The sequence below is a fragment of the Triturus cristatus genome, chromosome 1_2 (genome assembly GCF_964204655.1).
Source record: "Triturus cristatus chromosome 1_2, aTriCri1.1, whole genome shotgun sequence".
Classification (NCBI taxonomy): Eukaryota; Metazoa; Chordata; class Amphibia; order Caudata; family Salamandridae; genus Triturus; species Triturus cristatus.
Window position 1 is genome coordinate 966,355,092 of NC_140580.1, and position 21,190 is coordinate 966,376,281.

Sequence of the window (21,190 nt, forward strand, 5' to 3'; positions counted from 1 at the left end):
ACTTTTAATTAAACCGTATATTTGAGCTGACAAGCCTTCAATTTGCATATCTGATTAACAGCAGCATCAAATCCCTCTGAACCTCTCTAGCATGGCAATTAAACGCCACCAGCCCAGCGCACAGCCCGCCCCTTTGCAGTCATTCTTTTGCCACAGTTTGTTTATTTTGTTCGTAATTAATGTGGATGAATCCACGCCAGTCAGGTTTCCTTGTTCGTCATTTTCAGTGATGCAAGTAAGCATCTGACAAGACAAAATTAAATATAAATTTTTCACTTTGCAAACGGGTTTGACATGATTCGGATTGGAAGGTGATTGTTCTGCAGGAGAAGCTGCTTTGTGATGCAGATGAGAACGAGAAGAGGCTCATGGGAAGGCTGTTAGCGAACACTCGCGAGACTTCCTGGTATTGATATGATGTTCACATTGCATAGCACTTACGGCCATTTCTTGGGCATTGTAGTGCGCATTTCATACATGCTAACATTTTAGGAGAGGAAAGTGGGAGTTAAAAAACATAACAGAAAGAATGTTTTCGTCCTATTAACTTCTAATGAAGCAGAGGCAATTTCAAGCACGAGACAGCCAAAATAAAGCAATTGTGCTTCAAATATCGAGAGTCCCCCGCCAAAATTGGGTCTCTAGGCATGTAGGACCTTTATTTATTTATTGAGAAGTATTGTACAGCTTTTTGTTGTCTTCTGGTAACTTCAAAACTCTTGAATGTTGGAAGAGCAGCCTAATTATGGAATGGAAAGTGAGCATCTGATCAAACCGGCTGCATTTATTTACATACAGGCTTCCATTTACAGACATTCTGCTTTCTGGGTTCATGACTATAAACACTGAGGCCCCAATTAAGAGTTGCACAGTCATAATGGAGACCGAATTCCACGATTGTAATTAGCAGTCTCTTGCTGTAATACCCTGCCAGTACAGTGCAGTTAGTGACGTAACAATAGCCCCCACAGCATCTGAGGTTAGGGGTGGCCCTTGAGCTCCAGTGGGCCCCCTCTGGCACTGTGCATAAGCAATGGCCCCCCGGCCTGAGAGCTCCTTACTGGGTACAACTGGAGGGGTCCCCCTCCATCTACTTTGCAAAACCCCCCCTCAAGTTTCATTCCGCCACTGCGTGCAACCACGAGTTAAACCCCACAGATCAGGAAAACGCTATGCAGACCTGGATTTACTGCAAGGCATCCCCTTTTCCACGGGGAGTAACACATTTACCACCAAAGGAGGAGCCAGAAAAATAAAATACCCCTACTTCGAACCAAAGCTCTTATGGCACCAATCAAACAAAGCAAGTCATCATGACCCTCCCCCATAGAGCTCTCTTGTCCCTTCCATCCAAGCGTCTATCCATTCATCCTTCCATCCACCTATTAATACCCAAAATGTCACCTTTTTTATTCAGTCATCCATTCAATCTTTCATCTATCAGTCAGTCTTTCACCATTATGTCTGTCCGCCCATTCCTATGCAAATCTATGAATCCATCTTCAAGCCTATTCATCCATCCATCTATCCATCTGTCCATCCATCCATCCATCCGTCCATCCTTCCATCCATCCATCCTTTCACTAATTCATCTCTCCCTCCACCCTTTCACTCATCCATCCAACCATCCGTTCCGGTATTCACCTGTCTATCCCTGCACTCATCCATCTATCCTCTCTTTCACTCATACAGCCATCAACCCTTTCAATCACTCATCCACCAATCCATCCTTTCACACATCCTTCCAACCACTCATTCATCCTTCCATCCATTTATCCTTACACTCATCCATCCATCCACTCATCCACCCATGCGTTCATTCACTCATCCATCCATCCACCATCCCTATCACACATCTATCCATTCACTCATCCATCAATACACCCTTTCAACCTTCCATCCACCCTCCCTTTCACTCATCCATCCACCCTTTCATTCATCCATTATTTCACTCATCCATCCATCCATCCTTTCACTCATCCATCCACCCTTTCACTCTATTCATCCTTCCACCCTTTTGCTACATCCATCTGTTCATCCTCCCTTTCACTCATCCCTTTCATCAATCCACCCACCCTCTTTCACTCAGCCATCCATACATTCATCCATCCACCCTCCCTTTCATTTATCCATACATTTTTTCCCTTGTCCAACCATCCTTACATCCATCTATCCGCCCTTTCACTAATGCATCTATTCTTTCCCTCATCCATCCTTTCATTCATCCTTTAAGTCATTCATCGATCCATCTACCCATCAAATGTACTTTCACTCACCCAGCCAGCCACCCTTTCACTCACACATCCATCCTTTGACTCACTCATTCCCCTTTGTCTGCCAAGTTGCAGAGAGAAGAGGCATAACAAGAACTCCACCCCACTATAGCTTCTAAAGTTGGGGGCTCACGACATCCAAGCATCAATCCTTTCACTCATCTATCCATCCATCTATCAATCCATCCATCCTATTGCTCCTCCATCTATCCACCCTTTCATTCCGCCTATCTATCCATCCATTCACTCCAAACATCCATCCATCCTTTCACTATCCATCCATCCCTTCTAATCATCCATTCACCCTTTCACTTATCCATCCATTCACCCTGTCATACACCCATCCACCCTCCCTTTCATTCATCCATTCTTTCACTTATCCATCCACAGTTTTATACATCCATCTATCCACTCCCCTTTCACTTATCCATTCATTCTTTCTATCGTCCATCCTTGCATCCATCTTTCCACTCATTCATTCATTCATCCATCCACCCTTTCACCCTTCCACTCACCCATCCACCCTTTCACTCACACAGCCATCCATCAGTGCTTTCACTCAGTCAACCATCCAAACAGCCACCCTTTCACGTTAATTAGAGTCTTTTTTCTGCGAAGCTGCAGACAGCGCAGAAGAGACCATCTAGCTGCCAAAGGGTGGTGTTCACGGCGCCACTGTTTACCACCTGCTCTGAGCAGTTGTTAAATGGTTTCTGGGGGATGGTGTAAGGCAAGGGGTACAAAGAGGGGGTTGGGAACGGTGGCATAGGGAACATATATACATTCTCCCCATTCCTTGACTGAGGGTCAGATGGGGCCAGGGGATGGGTCTCAGCTGCAATGCAGCCCTTTTCCAAGGCAATCTTACTGGGTAGAGTTTCAACCTACTAAAATTGGGTCTGTTATTGCTGCATCTGATAAATCCAACGTGGAATTCCACATGGCCATTATACTTTGTACAAGCCTTAATCAGAGGCCTAACAAATCTAACTTGGCTGACTGATAAAATTGCTACTCTGAATCCTGTTGGACCATAGCTTCAGACCCAATTTCCCCTGCTGAGCAACACAGCACCCTTTTTAGGTCTCGCCTGACCCAGCGCATGCGCTGGCCCGGCGAGACTTATTGAGAGGGCTCCAAAAAGTGCTACCAAAAAGTGCTACCAGGCCAGCCTAGTGCTACAGTGCATGTGCGCGGGAGCGTGCTTTACCGCGATTACTTTCACTTTCCCGGCCGCTTTGATGTTTGATCGCGATCATTTTCACTTTCGCGGCCGCACGACCGCTTGGCATAGCCAATAGGTCTCGCTTTTGGGACCTTATAAGTATTTAGTTATGCAACTGTTGCATGGCTAAACACTTATAAGGTCCCAAAGGCGAGACCTATTGGCTATGCCAATGCTTGTTTTCTCTGAGTCTGGCCCACCTATTTTGCATGGTCAGCTCCTCTCTCTTGAAACATAACAGTCCTTTATACAAGCCCAGTGGCCCTTTATTTCAGACCTCATGGTCTTCCCCTCACAGACTCAGGGGCACTTTGCCTGAGTTTGCCAATTCTTCCCTTTGAACCTAAAGTTCTTCCTCTTGTGAACCTAATGTTCTTTGACCTAAGCCTGATGAACCTCCATGCCCTTGCCCTTGAGTACCAGCCCATATGTTAGTGTGTCTTAGATGCATCATAGATTCCAGCGTACCCACCTCGGGAATTTCTGCTTGTTCTGATATTCTTTCTCACATGGCTGTTGTGCCTCTGTACCACATTCCATTCTCTGCCTTTGCCCTCTGTTCTTCGTCTTTAGAAGATGAACTTGCATCCAGACCAGCCACCTGTCTGCTCATCCAATAGCGGCATTTATTTTCTTTTAACACCTGGCCTTGTTTTTGAAGATTTCACATGGTCAAAAATGTGTGTTTTTTATCTATGGGTTCTTACACAGAACTTTGACCTCGAGGCATTGATGCGTGTTGGCTGCAGCTGATGTAAACTAACTAGCTTACAGCTCGCAAGAAGTACTGTGACGTCAGCTGTCATATTTATATGCTTGGTGCATGTCCAGGGGTTTTGCTTCCATTGGTGCAACAGGTTCAGTGGCACAGGGACCCAGAGGCTGAAACCTGATTATGGCAGCAGCCAAGGGGCCCATTTCCTTCCTTCACTACGGCCTAAGACACACTGTCTCTGCAACTGTGCATGTCATAAAATGGAGGCAGCTATTTTAAAATGGAGGCTGTGAGATAGGTAAGGCTACTTGATAGAAGTTGTGCAGAGCAATAGCTGAGTGTGGTGGGGCAAGATGCTCCATTAGCGATGAATAAAAATGCTCACAAAAAAATGCTTGCAGAAATATTCTATGATGAATGGATGTGCACTGATAAATTTATGTTTAGATGTACGAGGCCACACTTGTAAAGTACTGCTTACGTCACAGCGATGTTTACATATCCAGGAACTGGGCATGCTTTATTAATCTTCTTTTAAGTTCCAAAAGTGAGTTTATTTAAGAATAATAATTAATCAACAATACTTCGTACATATAATCAATTGATGGAAAGAAAAAATAAATACATGAATATATACAGAAATAAAGGATATTAATGATACATGGTTATATTGAATATGAAAAGAAAAGCACTTGAAGAGATATGCACATCTAAAGGCAGAGAAAGACTGGTTCATGTTAAATAACATGTAGGACAAAAAGAAACTGTAATGTCATTTCGATATATAATCATGTAGATAGTATTAAAAAGGTATATCACGTAATGATAATACATAATAAAGGAAGTCAAGGAGGCTTATCAACTTCTTGTAATGAAGGATGGAGAATAAAGGATTTTTTCGCACTACTATCTAAAAATTGTATGACAGGAGACCATAGGTGTAATTGTTTTGTGGCGAGCGAGATTGGATGGATAAGAGTCATGTCTAATCTGTGATTGTGGCATATAGCATACCACCAGGCGAGGTATGACAATTTGGAAGCATCCTTCCAATTCTTTGTTACGTGTTGAAAGTCAACTGCTGGTAGTAAATCAATGATTCGGAATTGTGAAGGGCTTTTGTGCCAATCAGAGGACAAGCTATCTAAGAAAATATTAATAAGGGATAAGGGAGTTGTGGTGATGAAGATGGTATTAATTTGAGACCAAACCTCTTCCCAAAACTTGAAGATATATGGGCATGTAAATAGCATGTGTTTTAAGTCAGCATTGTTGTTGCATGTACTGGGAGTAGCAACGTGTATCCTGTGTACATGTGAGGGTGTAAAAAGCAGTCTGTTATAGATAAAAAAGATTGTTTGGGTGGTGCTTGCCACTCTGGAGGATTTCCTTATTTTTAGCCATATTTTATTCCATAAAGAGATGGACCAGTCAACTCCCAAGTCAGTCTCCCAAGAGAGTTCTGTTTTAGATTTATCTCTATTTGTAGGAGGTTGTGTTAAATGAGAATAAATAGTAGAGGCTTTAGAGTGTACACATAGGAGACTATTTCAAATGTTATTAGACAAGGAGGATGGAGAGGGAGAATGTGAGAACTGAGCATATGAGTCAGAGATTGCAAGGTGAAAAATGTATGCTTGAAAGAAGTCGGTAAATGGTATAGGTCTTGTGCTTGCGAAAATTGAAGAGGTAAGCCTTGATCAAATAGTTGGTGTACCCAGATTAAGCCTTAATTTCTCAATACTTTCCAGTATATAGGTTTATTTTTAATTAATTCAAGTTTGTTATGGCAAATTATGGAATGGAGAAAAGTATCAAGATCGTGTGGGATCAGAGAAAGAGTGGTTTGCAGTAATTTGCATGAATGTTTAATTATTGGTGTGCATCTTTTTTGCAGTTTGCGAGTAAAAGAAAGATATTCTTGAAATGAAAAAGAAGCTAACAATGAAGCTTCAAGGTCAACCCACAATGGGCTGTTGGATGATTGAGACGAAATCCAATGTGAGAGATGCTTTAGTTGAAATGCTTTATGATAGCTATGAAAGTGGGGGAAATTAACACCTCCTTCTGATTTTGGACATATTAATTTTTGTAGTGCCATTCTTGGTTTTTTGTTATTCCATAAAAATGTTACCAATATAGAGTTAATCTTCTGAAAGTATTTAGCTGGTATAGGTAGTGGTATATTAGAAATGATGTAGAGAATTATAGGGGCGAGCATCATTTTGATGGTGTCTAAGTGACCCCACCAAGAGAGATGAAGCGGATGCCACCTCGCAGTAAGCGTTTGTAATTTATCTATACATTTATCTAAGTTGAGAGATATGGATGAGGCTATGGATGGAGAGAACCAAAGTCCTAGATATTTTATATGTTTAGAGTTCCAAGTGAATTTGGAGATCTGAAAATCTTCTTTGAATGTGCATTTGGTTAAAGGCAAAATCTCACATTTGTCCGTATTTAATTTATACCCCAACACTAGACCATAAACTTTAACCTCCTGTAGGAATGCAGGGAGTGAGGACTGTGGCTGAGAGAGGAAGACCAATATGTCATCTGCATAGGCAGCTAGTTTGATATGTTGGGAATCGGACGTAAAACCCGTAATGGAGTGATTCTGCCAAATTTGAGAAAGAAAAGGTTGTAACGCTAAATTAAAAAGAAAAGGGGATAAAGGACCACATTGACGGACCCCTCTATGAAGAGTGAAGTAAGAGGACACAAGACCATTGGCAGAAATGACTGCTCTGGGTTCTGAGTAGAGCAAAGCAATCAAGGAAATGATTTTTGGACCGAAGCCAAACCATTTAAGGGCATGAAAAATAAATGGCCATGAGACTCTATCGAAGGCTTTCTCCACTTCTAGGGCAATTGCAGCTAAAGAGTCTGAATGGTGAGACATCTTAGATAAAATACTGAAGAACAATCTAGCATTATCTGTAATATTATGATTTTTGACAAAGCCTGATTGCTCCTTGCCGAGCAACATGGGAAGATGAGGTTCTAATCGTATGGCTAAAGCTTTTGAATTTTTTTTATAGTCCACGTTAACTAACGAGATGGGTCTATAATATTTGCAATATCTAAAGTCCTTGCCATCTTTCGGTATTAAACAAATCAATGCCTCTAAAAATGAACCTGATGGGTTGCAGGAAGAAGTAAAGGAAGAGGTGAGATGGTGCAATTGTGGAACAAGGAATTGGGCGAAGCGTAAGAAAAATTCAACTGTGAATCCATCAGGACCCGGAGCCTTATCTTTCTTTAGAATCTTGAGTGCAGCTAATAGTTTGTCTTGTGTAATATCGGACTCCAGAATATCTAGATTAGAAAGGGGGAAATCACGCTTCTGGATATTCGAAAAATACTGAGATATAGCAGTGTCCGGAGGAATAATTTCTGGTGTGTAAAGAGATTCATAAAAGCGTACAAATTCCGTAAGAATTTCGGGATCTTTATATTTTGGTGTTTGATTATCAGCTATGGTAGAATCAATATGAAGCATATTTTGCTTAATCTTAAAATAGTTGGTTAACAATTTGCCTGATTTATTTTGGCCACAATAGTATTCCGCACTCGTCTTTAATAAAAATAAGGAGGAACTCTCAGTCGAGGATCTATTAAAAGCTATCTTTGCATTTATAAGATCTTGCAAGCTGGCTTTTGTTTTAGAGGTGTAAAAGGCATGTTCTAATGTTTTAATTTTAGTAAAAAGTGTATTGTGAATTATTTTAAAAGATTTGCATTTGTTTGACGAGTACCTAATAATAAAATCTCGGGCGGCAGCTTTAAAAGCGTTCCCGATTGAACGAAAGGGAAGAGCGTCAGTTTGATTGATTTGGAAATATTTGTGAATAAAAGTAATAAAAGAAGTATTAAAATTGGGATCAAGAAGTAAGGAGTTAAAACGCCATCTCTTGGAGGACTTGGATTGTTGAAGGATATCCAGTTGAATCATAACAGGGGCGTGATCAGAAATGAGGATGGGTCCTATGTCTGCTGAAAGCAGAAATGGGAAATGTTGCGTGTGATGAAAATATGGTCAATTCTGGATTGCGTCTGATGAGGTGGTGAATTAAAGGAATATTCTCTCAAGTCTGGGTTGCAAAGAGTCTCCAAGTGTCAACTAAATTTCTCTGTTCAATTGTGCGTAAAAATCTTTGAGTGGTTTGTTTGGAATGAAGAAAACCTTGGAATTCCAGTCAAGGAAGAGATCCATTACTTGGTTGCAATCACCTGCAAAAATGAGGTTTTCTGCGGGATATTGTAAGATTAGCTGGGATATGCAGGTCCAAAATGGGACATCGCCAGTGGTAGGAGCATATATGTTAAATAAGGATATGGGAATTCTTCCTATCAAAAGATTGGTAAGCAACCATCTGCCCGCGATGTCTGATTCTTGTGAGACGAGTTTAACATTCTTTACCGTCTCCCGGTGAGAAAAAGATTTCACCTACCCAATTCCTTTTAAGCTTTAGTGATTCACTTTCGGTGAGATCGGACTCCTCTATCAAATCTATGTTAACATCCAATTTGGATAGGTGGGGAAGGACTCGCTGTCTTTTAATAGGGGAATTTAAGCCTATGACGTTCCAAGTGACAATTTTTAGGAACATATATGAATCAAGTAAAATGAAAATTCAGTTGAACCATTCATAACATGAAGAATTTCAAATATAAAACATATATTAAATATTATGAAAAACAATCGATTAATATATGAATAACAAGTAAAATGTATAATAAACATAAAAATAGAGTAAATTTTAAAATAACTACAAAAAGAAAAATAATAGCAACCAGTAAAACCAATCAAACAATCTTTATATTAAGTACGAAGATAAGAAATATAAAAACCATGTGAAATTAATTGAAAAGATAAAGGAAGACAAGAAGAGAGAAATGATAAGAGGAGGCAAGATACAAGATATAGTCAGAGAAAAGAAAAAAGAAAGTGGCAAAGGAGAGACAACATAGTATGAGAAGCAATAGAAAAAGAAAGACTATACCTACATAAAATCCAAAACATGTAAGAAGGGGGGGGAGGTGGCCACAGGGAAGGATAACACGTCCAGACTCTGTGGGGTCGGGTAGAGAGATTCCAAGAGGCGACGACATAATAGACGGATACATCAGACAAACGGGGATGGGGACCTGTAGAAGAAAAAATGCGTTAGTAACATTAAAAAAATATTGATAAACACAAGATATGAGAGGCAACGCGAGAGTGAATTGGCTAATACAGTGTGATACTACACAGTTTTTATAATACACACAGAGCTAGTAAATTTTTCAGGTTTTTTCTTTATTACAATGATGTTGTCATATCCACAGCCAACGCGTTTCGCCCAAGCATGGGCTTCTTCAAGGCAAAGAATCAAGCTGTCGAACTGAGTGGCGCAGAGATATTCAGTTACAGCAATGCAGAAAGTTCCCGATATAAGAAGTCTTTAAAAAGAAAACTAGCATGTCATCTATGTAGTGAAGTATCTCCACCAATGAAGACCTTCCGTTTTTCAGAGTATTGGTATCGGAGTTATCGAAATGTTATGATAAGGCCGGTGGACAAACGTAGACGATGACAAGAGATTCAAAAACACTAGTTTTTCAGAAAAGTCCAAACTTTCTCTGTAGAGAGCGTGACTCCAAATCCGTTTGCAGGAGTCATCAGCGTAGTAGCGAACACCGTCGTGTAGGAGCTCCTACACGACGGTGTTCGCTACTACGCTGATACTTCACTACATAGATGACATGCTAGTTTTCTTTTTAAAGACTTCTTATATCGGGAACTTTCTGCATTGCTGTAACTGAATATCTCTGCGCCACTCAGTTCGACAGCTTGATTCTTTGCCTTGAAGAAGCCCATGCTTGGGCGAAACGCGTTGGCTGTGGATATGACAACATCATTGTAATAAAGAAAAAACCTGAAAAATTTACTAGCTCTGTGTGTATTATAAAAACTGTGTAGTATCACACTGTATTAGCCAATTCACTCTCGCGTTGCCTCTCATATCTTGTGTTTATCATTATTGTTTATGGTCTTTTAAGCGGCTGGCCATTTGAGGTGGGCAACGCACGCATTACTCAAAAGTGACATGTTCAGGCAGTGCAAATGTGCTTAACCTAGCTGCTTACTTCTCAAATTTCTAATTAAAAAAATATTGCTGAACAAGAACAGTCGTCAAATCTTTAAAGTAGATGCTAAAAAGGCGTAACCTGAAAATAAAAGTTAAGATTCATCAAGGCAACTGAACGAGTATATTATGCTAATGCTTAAGCTAAACCATTATATTAGATATTTAAATTCAAGAAAAGGGATGTATTCAGTCAACAAAGCTAGGATAGAATCATTTGAAACATGAACTGGAAATCTCTATCTTTTCCGGGCAGTGCACGTTGAGAAAGCTTCGCAGCTTTACTGGATCCTCGTACATAATGGTGTTGTTGTTAAAAGTGACTTTGAAAAGGCAAGGATGGAATAAGCCAAATCGACCTCCAATTGATTTTAGGGCGGGTCTCAATGCTAAGAACTCTTTACTCCTGTCTGCCATAGATTTTGCATAATCTTGTGAGAAGAAGAGCTGAGTTCCCGAGGAGGAGATGCGTTTGATGGATCTGACCGCTGATAACACCTTGAGGAGATCTGTGTATTGAAGGAAGTATAATATAATTCCTCTTGGTTTCCTCATACTTGAAGTCGATGGATGCGGAGGACCTAATCGATGCACACGTTGAATATTGAGAGGGGTATCCTCAGGTAGGTGCAAGACTGTTAGCAAGAACTTCTTGAAGAAAGTAATAGGGTCCGAACCTTCCGAACCCTCCGATAGACTATAAATACGAAGGTTATTTCGTCGGTTCCTATTTCCAAGGTTTTCAACTTGTTTCTGTAAAGAAGTGATCTGTGTGTGAAGATACTCAACTTTGGCTAAGGATGGGCCCATCGCTTCCACATTATGTTCTACATTGGATATTCGTTCTTCCATCTTTGACCAACCTTCCGTTAAAATTTGCAATTTGGAGTTTGTTTCTTCAACAAAAGGGTGAAGAGCCCGAATTTCTTCTAAGAGCAAGTGCATGGATACAGAAGATGCTTGTTTTGGTGGGGAAAGAGGATCTTTTTTCAGCCTTTTAGATGTTGCTTTAGTAGCTGCAGAAGAAGGAATTGTGGAAGATAAAAAAGATGAAGAAGCCGTTTTAGGAGGTGGAGTCACAGAGTCTTCCATTTGATTGAGAGGAGTGCGCAGCTTTGAACGAATAATGAAAGTGCGACTTGTAGATGCCAACACCGGTTTTGCTTTCTTCAATCTGCCCATACAACACTGTGGTGAATTTGAATGCTTCCAAAGCTGTGAAGAACTTCAGAGAACAAGAGCCTTGTCTATATAATATTAAGCTTGTTAATAGTATTAAATTGTGTCCAATGATAACAATGGATGATACGCTGGATGGAGAGTCAGAGCTCATATATTACTATGTTCTAAAAAGAAAAGTCACAATAAGAAAATTGATGAGTTTGGGCAAAAAGAGGAGAAAATCCTGAGGAGAAATGCTCCTTTGCAGTGTTTTAAGCATATATAAAAACATAATATTCCTCAGAGAGCAAAGAAAGAGGTGTGCATATTGTGAACTCCCACATCTGGCAGACGTGCAGTAAGAAATCCACCAGAAATGGAGCGTGATGTTATAAAGCCAAGAGTTGAGCTTTATTCAAATGCGCAGTAAGTTACAAATTCTGTCAGATATATAGTTGAGAAGAGAGGGAATAAATCGGCATTACATAATTGCCTCCGTACAACTTACTGCAATTTTGCACCTTTCAGACATTGAGCAAGATGCGCCGTAGTTGTTTGCAAGCGTGAGACAGGTTACTCAGCAATCACCGTTCTCCTCATCGCGCCGAGAAAATAGAAAATGGCGGGTGCCATTACCGTCGTGGGAAGATAAGTGAGGGCCAGTCGACAGAGACGTGTACTTGCTGGCAAAACTTACTCCAACAGCATCTCTGAAAGTGCCGACAGCTGTCCCCTCAATTTAGGCAGGTTCCGTTTCGAATAAAAGGAAGAAAACCTCCTGGTTTCTCCACCGTCGCCCAGTGGGTCACGGAGATGCCGCCATCTTCTCCGGGCTCTAGCCACGTCCCCCATGCTTTATTAATCTTATGTACAGGATATTTAATAAAATCATTAATACTCATGCTGGAAAAATTTATAGAATTTATGAAATTTGCTTTGTTACTGTAATGGTATTTTAGGATTGCATAGCGTTCTGTTTCCTCAAGGAGATTAAAAACCAAGGAATTTGGATCAATCTGCATTACAACATATATTGGTCATGGAAACTGAAAACAGACTGACCCAACCTTTCTTATTATAAGCAGACACAATTTAAAGTGATGGATACTTGTCTTTGCATTCATTACCATTGCTAAATGTATAATCCTGAGAATTCCATTTAATTAAAAAAATATTTTATAATTCTCCCACTGTAATAAACCACATCTAAAGGTAACTCTGATGTACTTACCTCTATGTAATGACTTCTAATGTAAAAGTTTGCTAAGTAACAACTAATATTCCAAGAAACATCAGAGGGAAAATATTCAAAGATATTCTGAGGATGGTGGTACGATGTATGGAGGGGAAAATCAATTAGGAAGGATGAGAACACAATTTCTAATAGATCTTATTTACAGAGCCATCGTCAGCATCCTTCAACCCGTCAAGACACCCTGGCTCATATTTGAATGGGGACTCCCATCATTGTGCCCGAGCACAAGAACTAATCAAAAGATTATTTACTGAAGATGATATCACTCTGGTGATCAGTCAGTTGAAGACAGAAAGGTCAGAAGGGTCACCTGTTCCCCACCTTGCTCCTCATGGGTTTTTCTAAGGGGACCCATAGAAGTGGACCCCAATCCTCAGAGATGTCTTCATGCTAACCCTTCTTTAGTAATTGAGGATCAGTGTCTTGATCTTTCTCTTCCAAAAAGTGGCAATGAAGATATTCAGGGGCATATTTACATGGGAAGTGGCGGAGTGAGGCGTTAGCCTTCCTAGCAGAATGCCTCACTCAGGCATTTCAGAAATGCAGGGCTGCACCATATTTTCAAGAATATGGTGCAGCCCTGCGTTTCTCCCTATGCTGGTGATACATTTAGTAGCCTAGCGCCAACGCAGACACCCTTGCACCATAGTGCAAGGATATATGCAGGTAGGGGAAGATTGTTTATGTACAGGAAGGTCCCCCTTCCTGCACATAAACAATCTTGAAATGCCGTTTTGTGACTTCAATGTGTGCTGCTTAATACAGCACACATAGAAGTTGCAAAACGACATTTTTTTAAAATGATTGATTATGTGCAGGAAGGAGGACCTTCCTGTACATAAACAATCATTGGCCTTTTTCTGTTTTCATGTGTGCTGCACAATGCAGTCCACATGAAAACAGCAATTTCTCCTCATTGCGCCAGGGTAAGACCAGGTTTTCCCAGGTTTTAATTCTGGTGCTGCCTCTATTTACGCCTCCCTTGTATAAATAGGGGGCAACGTCAGAATCAATGGGAGTTGCGGTGGAATGCCCACTGCAACACCCATTGTTCTCCCCTTTCACGCTAAGCATAGCGTAGAAGAGGGCCTTATTTACAAGGCAGCGTTAAGCCACGTTAAGTGGTTTAACGCTGCCTTGCAAATAAGGCAAGGCCCCTATCGCCACAGGAACATGGTAAAAAGTGATGTTCCTGTGGCGAAAGGGGCTTGTAAATATGCACCTCAGTGCTATATGCCTATCAGGCAGATGCAGAATATGGTTCAACTAGGTTTTAGACATGGCTTATCCACAGTTCACTAAGCGTGTGTTCTATAATCATTAGTTGGTAATGCTTCCATAAAAATAAGATACCCCTTTTTGCTGACTTCCTTTGCGTCACCTCTTCATTAGACCTAGAGAACAGGGATTGAGTGTGAGACGTGACCAAGGAAGTGAAGGAAAATCTCCCATTGCATGCCATGCATGTGTACCAAACATGCACCACCTGTACCTCAACCACTGAAAGCCAAAGGACAACATCGCTGCCAATGGGTATGTTTCTGAATCCTGAAATGTAACATTTACTGATATTTATTGTGGTCCACATATCACAGTTTTTTTCTTGGATTTGTTTACAACTATAAACATAAATTTGCAGTGGTTTTCTATGTCGCCTGGAAGCTTATAGAAGGCAATAGCGGTTCTGGTCAAAATTATGAGCTCAAAGGGTTCTGATCAAAATTATGTAGCCATTAGATTACATTAGTAGAGGAGGCATTTCATGCTCTTGGGCAAAAACACCCTCTTTGAGATCTTAAAGGAAATGATGGAAGTTATTCCTGTGCAAGTTGAACAACAAGAGTGTTGATAGCGAGTCCTGTTCTGTTCCTGTTCTTCTTACATTTTCTCAATATTTGGACTTCTGACCCATAAAAAACGGCTGCCATGGTATTGCTATAAAGCTCCTCAACTAAACCCTCTAGCTGTAGAGCCACATCTTTCTGTCTCTGATTTCATCACAGTCCACCCCTCTTCTCTATGCCTAATGAAGAGGTTAGACAAAGAAAGTGAGCAAAAAGGATATGTTATTTCTATGGAAGCATTACTCAGGGGCCAGAAAACACTGACACACTGGTTATCGGGGACTTCATAGGTACTACAGTTCTTCTTTATGACTTCATAGACTTTTACTTTTGTCATCTATAGGCGTTGTTCCTTTGCGTCCTTCAGATGAAGAAAGTAGAAGAACATGTGTATCACCTCTTGCCTCTTACACCACAAGCACAATTATTTTTACAAATGTATTTCCTCCAATATTTCATATCTTTATTGCCAAAATTGTTAATCCATCTAATACAAAAAAGTCCCTTTGTTTCATCTATTTGAGAAGAAAATGCATGACTGCTGTCAGACTTGTCCTTTAAAAATGCCCTTAAATTGAAAACTCTCCAGGGTATTCACCCTGTTGTGGATTTCTGCCTTATTCTTCCTTTTGTGTGCTTTTTCTTTAGGCATTACATAATGGTGCCTTTGGTTGCTAGGAGTTCGAGGACACTGATAGTGACAATGTTAATTATTTCTATATTCAACTTGATTAATCATTTTCGTTGTTAATTGTGGGTCTGTGTTTTCTGGACCCTGAGTAAAACCCCTGTTTGAACAGGGTTCAGAATTACGAGCTTGATGGTATTGACTGCATTCTGTAATTACCAGGTGAATTAAATATCTCACCCTTCATTATTGGCAGGTCAAACCTTTGAAATTTAACAGGGGAAAAGTGTACATTATTTACTGTACCACATGGACTTTGGTCCGATAAGCACTAAAATCTGCAAGTTATTCCTACAATTTTGCAATAGGTGCTATTTCTCACATCCGACGATAAACATACCCAAGGATATCATTATTTATATGGTGTGATAAAAAGCACCTTGATTCTGAGAAACTCAGAATCACGGCCTTAGGGATTTGAGAATTGAAGTGACCTCACTCATGGTGCTCTTTCTAAACATGCCACTCTTTGTATGAGGACCAAGAATTCAGGAGACAACTCACGAGACCTGACGTCTAACAGGAAGTCATATACAACAACCCAAAGAGCATCATTCCAACAAATGAGATGGAAAAGATACTGAAAAGAGAGTGTTGTCCTAGGTGGCTAAGCTGCACATTCATCTGAACTTCCTTGCTCTTGCATGACAATACTCTGGACCAAGGTTTCTCCTCCTCAAGCTCTTTTAAGGACATCGCTGACTGTATTGGTCATTCCACCTCTTCATTTGGAAGATAGCATCATAGCTAATGCCTGACTAATTCCAGAAGGTCTAGTGTGATGTTTTTTAGGAAAATGTGGAATATGTGGGAGAGAACCCTAACTAACAATCACTAAATCATTTCCTGGCCCATGAATGTAGATCCAGGTAGGTTTATGTCTTTTGAAGGGGTCTCGAGTCATATGTCTAGGACAGGTTTCTGAATGGTAGCTTTCCAGCTATTTGTAATTGCCTCTCCTGTGTGCAGTGCCGCCTTCTAAATTAGAATCTTTTGCTTGTTCGAAATAATATGTGTACACCAGAACTGAAAAGCCTATATTTGAGAAGAAAATGTGTGTACTTTCATAACTCATGGGCTGTTGTTTGGAGAAAAAGTGGTTACATTTCAGAAATATATTCAAAGTTGACATCTGAGTGATAAACCATGTGGCGTTGGATAGACGTATTACTTATATTATTACCTTGTGGCCAGGGGCATTGCAGCTATGGCTGTTATGCATCACCCACGTAGACGTATTCCACATTGACAGCGGCTTTATTTTGTAAACTCTTTTTATTGCAAAAAATAAACAGAGCAGTGTAATGACAATACAGCACGACATTACCTTAGATCAATGGTCTGATCTCGGTAAAATAGAACAACAAATACAATCAATATTATTCTTATCCTCTCCCGCCCTCTAGTAGCTCCTCTTCCTCCAATTGTACATCCCGGGAGCGACCCATAGGTCTCCGTTGCACCACCGGCGCACAGATCATCCTGAGGTATGCGTTCCATTTCCCCCACACCTTAGTCCACTTATTGGGACAGCCTTGGCTCTCCTAGACTGCCCTCTCTGCCATCATGCACCAGTCCATGTCCATCTCCAATTAATTCAATGTGGGGGTCAGTGCAGCCCTCCATAATTTGGCAACGTTTCTCTTAGCAACCATAAATCCTAGTGCTACCCAGAGGCGTTCTGTACTTTTTAGATCTATCGTGTCCCATATATTCAGGAGACACCATTTTGTCGACTTGGATACCGTAATGTTACATACGTTCCGAATACAGGACATTACCTTTTCCCAGTAGTTCTGTAGTGTTGTGCACGGGATCCCACAGCATTTGACTAGTGTAGTGCAGGCAAAATATGTTCTGTGTAGAATTTTGAGTTGTATAAGTTTATAACGGGATCTAATAGCCACCTGCCTCAGGAAGGCTAGAGCCTCCTGCCATTGCTTGTCCTCCAGGTGTTCCATAACTCTCTCCCAGTGTGCCCGAAGTGTGGACAGAAGCTCAGGGGAGTTATTAAGGATTTTACGGTGGGTGAGGGATATTGCCTTTTTAGCCATGTAGTCGTCAAGTAGCCTATCTTCCAAGGGGGGGAGATTCTGGGAGTTCCTCCCCTTTCGGCAATACACTCCTCAACGCATGCCTGACTTGAATATATCAGAAGGCTTCAGAGTGTGCTAGTTGATAGTCTCTTTGGAGGTCGGTGAAGGGAAGCACATCTCACCCCACCCATAAATTCCTGACAACAGTTTTTTTGCATTACTGCTGGCAACTGTGCCTAATGCACTGAGGTGACCACAGCTGGTGATCTTGCACATGGTGGCCACTAATGTAATCTTGTGTTATGTGGTCACTATTAGAACACTAATAAAATCAGTAGCTTGGGATAATTTTCATTAAACATAAGTAGGTCCTAAAACAGACAATTTTAGCGCCCTCTAGTCTAGTAGCAGGTCCATCACCAGGCAAGCGGTACAAAAGGGGGTGGTGATGGACAGAGCATCAGAACCAATCAAACACTCACACCCAGTCAACAGATCTGGGTTTGATCCATCACCGTTCTTTAGCCCACTCTGCCACGCCAGTTCAGACATGGCCATATGCAAATCAGTCTGACCCTGTGCCTCATGGGAACAGGCCAGCCCGAACTGCCAAGCCATGTCTTCCCTGGACCGGAAACAAGCTTCCTAGGACCGGTTTCTGGCATTTCAGCCGTCTTCAGCCAGGCTTGCTTGAATACAGTGGCAAAGTGAACAAGGGACTCACGTCTGAGCATACCCTGCCAACTTATGGCGAACAAAGCGGTACAAAAGGGGGTGGTGATGGACGGAGCATCAGAACCAATCAAACACTCACACCCAGTCAACAGATCTGGGTTTGATCCATCACCGTTCTTTAGCCCACTCTGCCACCCCAGTTCTGACATGGCCATATGCAAATCAGTCTGACCCTGTGCCTCATGGGAACAGTCCAGCCCGAACTGCCATGCCATGTCTTCCCTGGACCGGAAACAAGCTTCCTAGGACCGGTTTCTGGCATTTCAGCCGTCTTCAGCCAGGCTTGCTTGAATCCAGTGGCAAAGTAAGCAAGGGACTCACGTCTGAGCATACCCTGCCAACTTATGGCGAACAAAGCGGTACAAAAGGGGGTGGTGATGGACGGAGCATCAGAACCAATCAAACACTCACACCCAGTCAACAGATCTGGGTTTGATCCATCACCGTTCTTTAGCCAACTCTGCCACCCCAGTTCAGACATGGCCATATGCAAATCAGTCTGACCCTGTGCCTCATGGGAACAGTCCAGCCCGAACTGCCAAGCCATGTCTTCCCTGGACCGGAAACAAGCTTCCTAGGACCGGTTTCTGGTATTTCAGCCGTCTTCAGCCAGGCTTGCTTGAATCCAGTGGCAAAGTGAACAAGGGACTCACGTCTGAGCATACCCTGCCAACTTATGGCGAACAAAGCGGTACAAAAGGGGGTGGTGATGGACGGAGCATCAGAACCAATCAAACACTCACACCCAGTCAACAGATCTGGGTTTGATCCATCACCGTTCTTTAGCCCACTCTGCCACCCCAGTTCTGACATGGCCATATGCAAATCAGTCTGACCCTGTGCCTCATGGGAACAGTCCAGCCCGAACTGCCAAGCCATGTCTTCCCTGGACCGGAAACAAGCTTCCTAGGACCGTTTCTGGCATTTCAGCCGTCTTCAGCCAGGCTTGCTTGAATCCAGTGGCAAAGTAAGCAAGGGACTCACGTCTGAGCATACCCTGCCAACTTATGGCGAACAAAGCGGTACAAAAGGGGGTGGTGATGGACGGAGCATCAGAACCAATCAAACACTCACACCCAGTCAACAGATCTGGGTTTGATCCATCACCGTTCTTTAGCCCACTCTGCCACCCCAGTTCAGACATGGCCATATGCAAATCAGTCTGACCCTGTGCCTCATGGGAACAGTCCAGCCCGAACTGCCAAGCCATGTCTTCCCTGGACCGGAAACAAGCTTCCTAGGACCGGTTCCTGGCATTTCAGTCGTCTTCAGCCAGGCTTGCTTGAATCCAGTGGCAAAGTGAGTAAGGGACTCACGTCTGAGCATACCCTGCCAACTTATGGCGAACAAAGCGGTACAAAAGGGGGTGGTGATGGACAGAGCATCAGAACCAATCAAACACTCACACCCAGTCAACAGATCTGGGTTTGATCCATCACCGTTCTTTAGCCCACTCTGCCACCCCAGTTCTGACATGGCCATATGCAAATCAGTCTGACCCTGTGCCTCATGGGAACAGTCCAGCCCGAACTGCCAAGCCATGTCTTCCCTGGACCGGAAACAAGCTTCCTAGGACCGGTTTCTGGCATTTCAGCCGTCTTCAGCCAGGCTTGCTTGAATCCAGTGGCAAAGTAAGCAAGGGACTCACGTCTGAGCACACCCTGCCAACTTATGGCGAACAAAGCGGTACAAAAGGGGGTGGTGATGGACGGAGCATCAGAACCAATCAAACACTCACACCCAGTCAACAGATCTGGGTTTGATCCATCACCGTTCTTTAGCCCACTCTGCCACCCCAGTTCAGACATGGCCATATGCAAATCAGTCTGACCCTGTGCCTCATGGGAACAGTCCAGCCCGAACTGCCAAGCCATGTCTTCCCTGGACCGGAAACAAGCTTCCTAGGACCATTTTCTGGCATTTCAGCCGTCTTCAGTCAGGCTTGCTTGAATCCAGTGGCAAAGTGAGCAAGGGACTCACGTCTGAGCATACCCTGCCAACTTATGGCGAACAAAGCGGTACAAAAGGGGGTGGTGATGGACGGAGCATCAGAACCAATCAAACACTCACACCCAGTCAACAGATCTGGGTTTGATCCATCACCGTTCTTTAGCCCACTCTGCCACCCCAGTTCAGACATGGCCATATGCAAATCAGTCTGACCCTGTGCCTCATGGGAACAGTCCAGCCCGAACTGCCATGCCATGTCTTCCCTGGACCGGAAACAAGCTTCCTAGGACCGGTTTCTGGCATTTCAGCCGTCTTCAGCCAGGCTTGCTTGAATCCAGTGGCAAAGTGAGCAAGGGACTCACGTCTGAGCATACCCTGCCAACTTATGGCGAACAAAGCGGTACAAAAGGGGGTGGTGATGGATGGAGCATCAGAACCAATCAAACACTCACACCCAGTCAACAGATCTGGGTTTGATCCATCACCGTTCTTTAGCCCACTCTGCCACCCCAGTTCAGACATGGCCATATGCAAATCAGTCTGACCCTGTGCCTCATGGGAACAGTCCAGCCCGAACTGCCAAGCCATGTCTTCCCTGGACCGGAAACAAGCTTCCTAGGACCGGTTTCTGGCATTTCAGCCGTCTTCAGCCAGGCTTGCTTGAATCCAGTGGCAAAGTGAGCAAGGGACTCACGTCTGAGCATACCCTGCCAACTTATGGCGAACAAAGCGGTACAAAAGGGGGTGGTGATGGACGGAGCATCAGAACCAATCAAACACTCACACCCAGTCAACAGATCTGGGTTTGATCCATCACCGTTCTTTAGCCCACTCTGCCACCCCAGTTCAGACATGGCCATATGCAAATCAGTCTGACCCTGTGCCTCATGGGAACAGTCCAGCCCGAACTGCCAAGCCATGTCTTCCCTGGACCGGAAACAAGCTTCCTAGGACCAGTTTCTGGCATTTCAGCCGTCTTCAGCCAGGCTTGCTTGAATCCAGTGGCAAAGTGAGCAAGGGACTCACGTCTGAGCATACCCTGCCAACTTATGGCGAACAAAGCGGTACAAAAGGGGGTGGTGATGGACGGAGCATCAGAACCAATCAAACACTCACACCCAGTCAACAGATCTGGGTTTGATCCATCACCGTTCTTTAGCCCACTCTGCCACCCCAG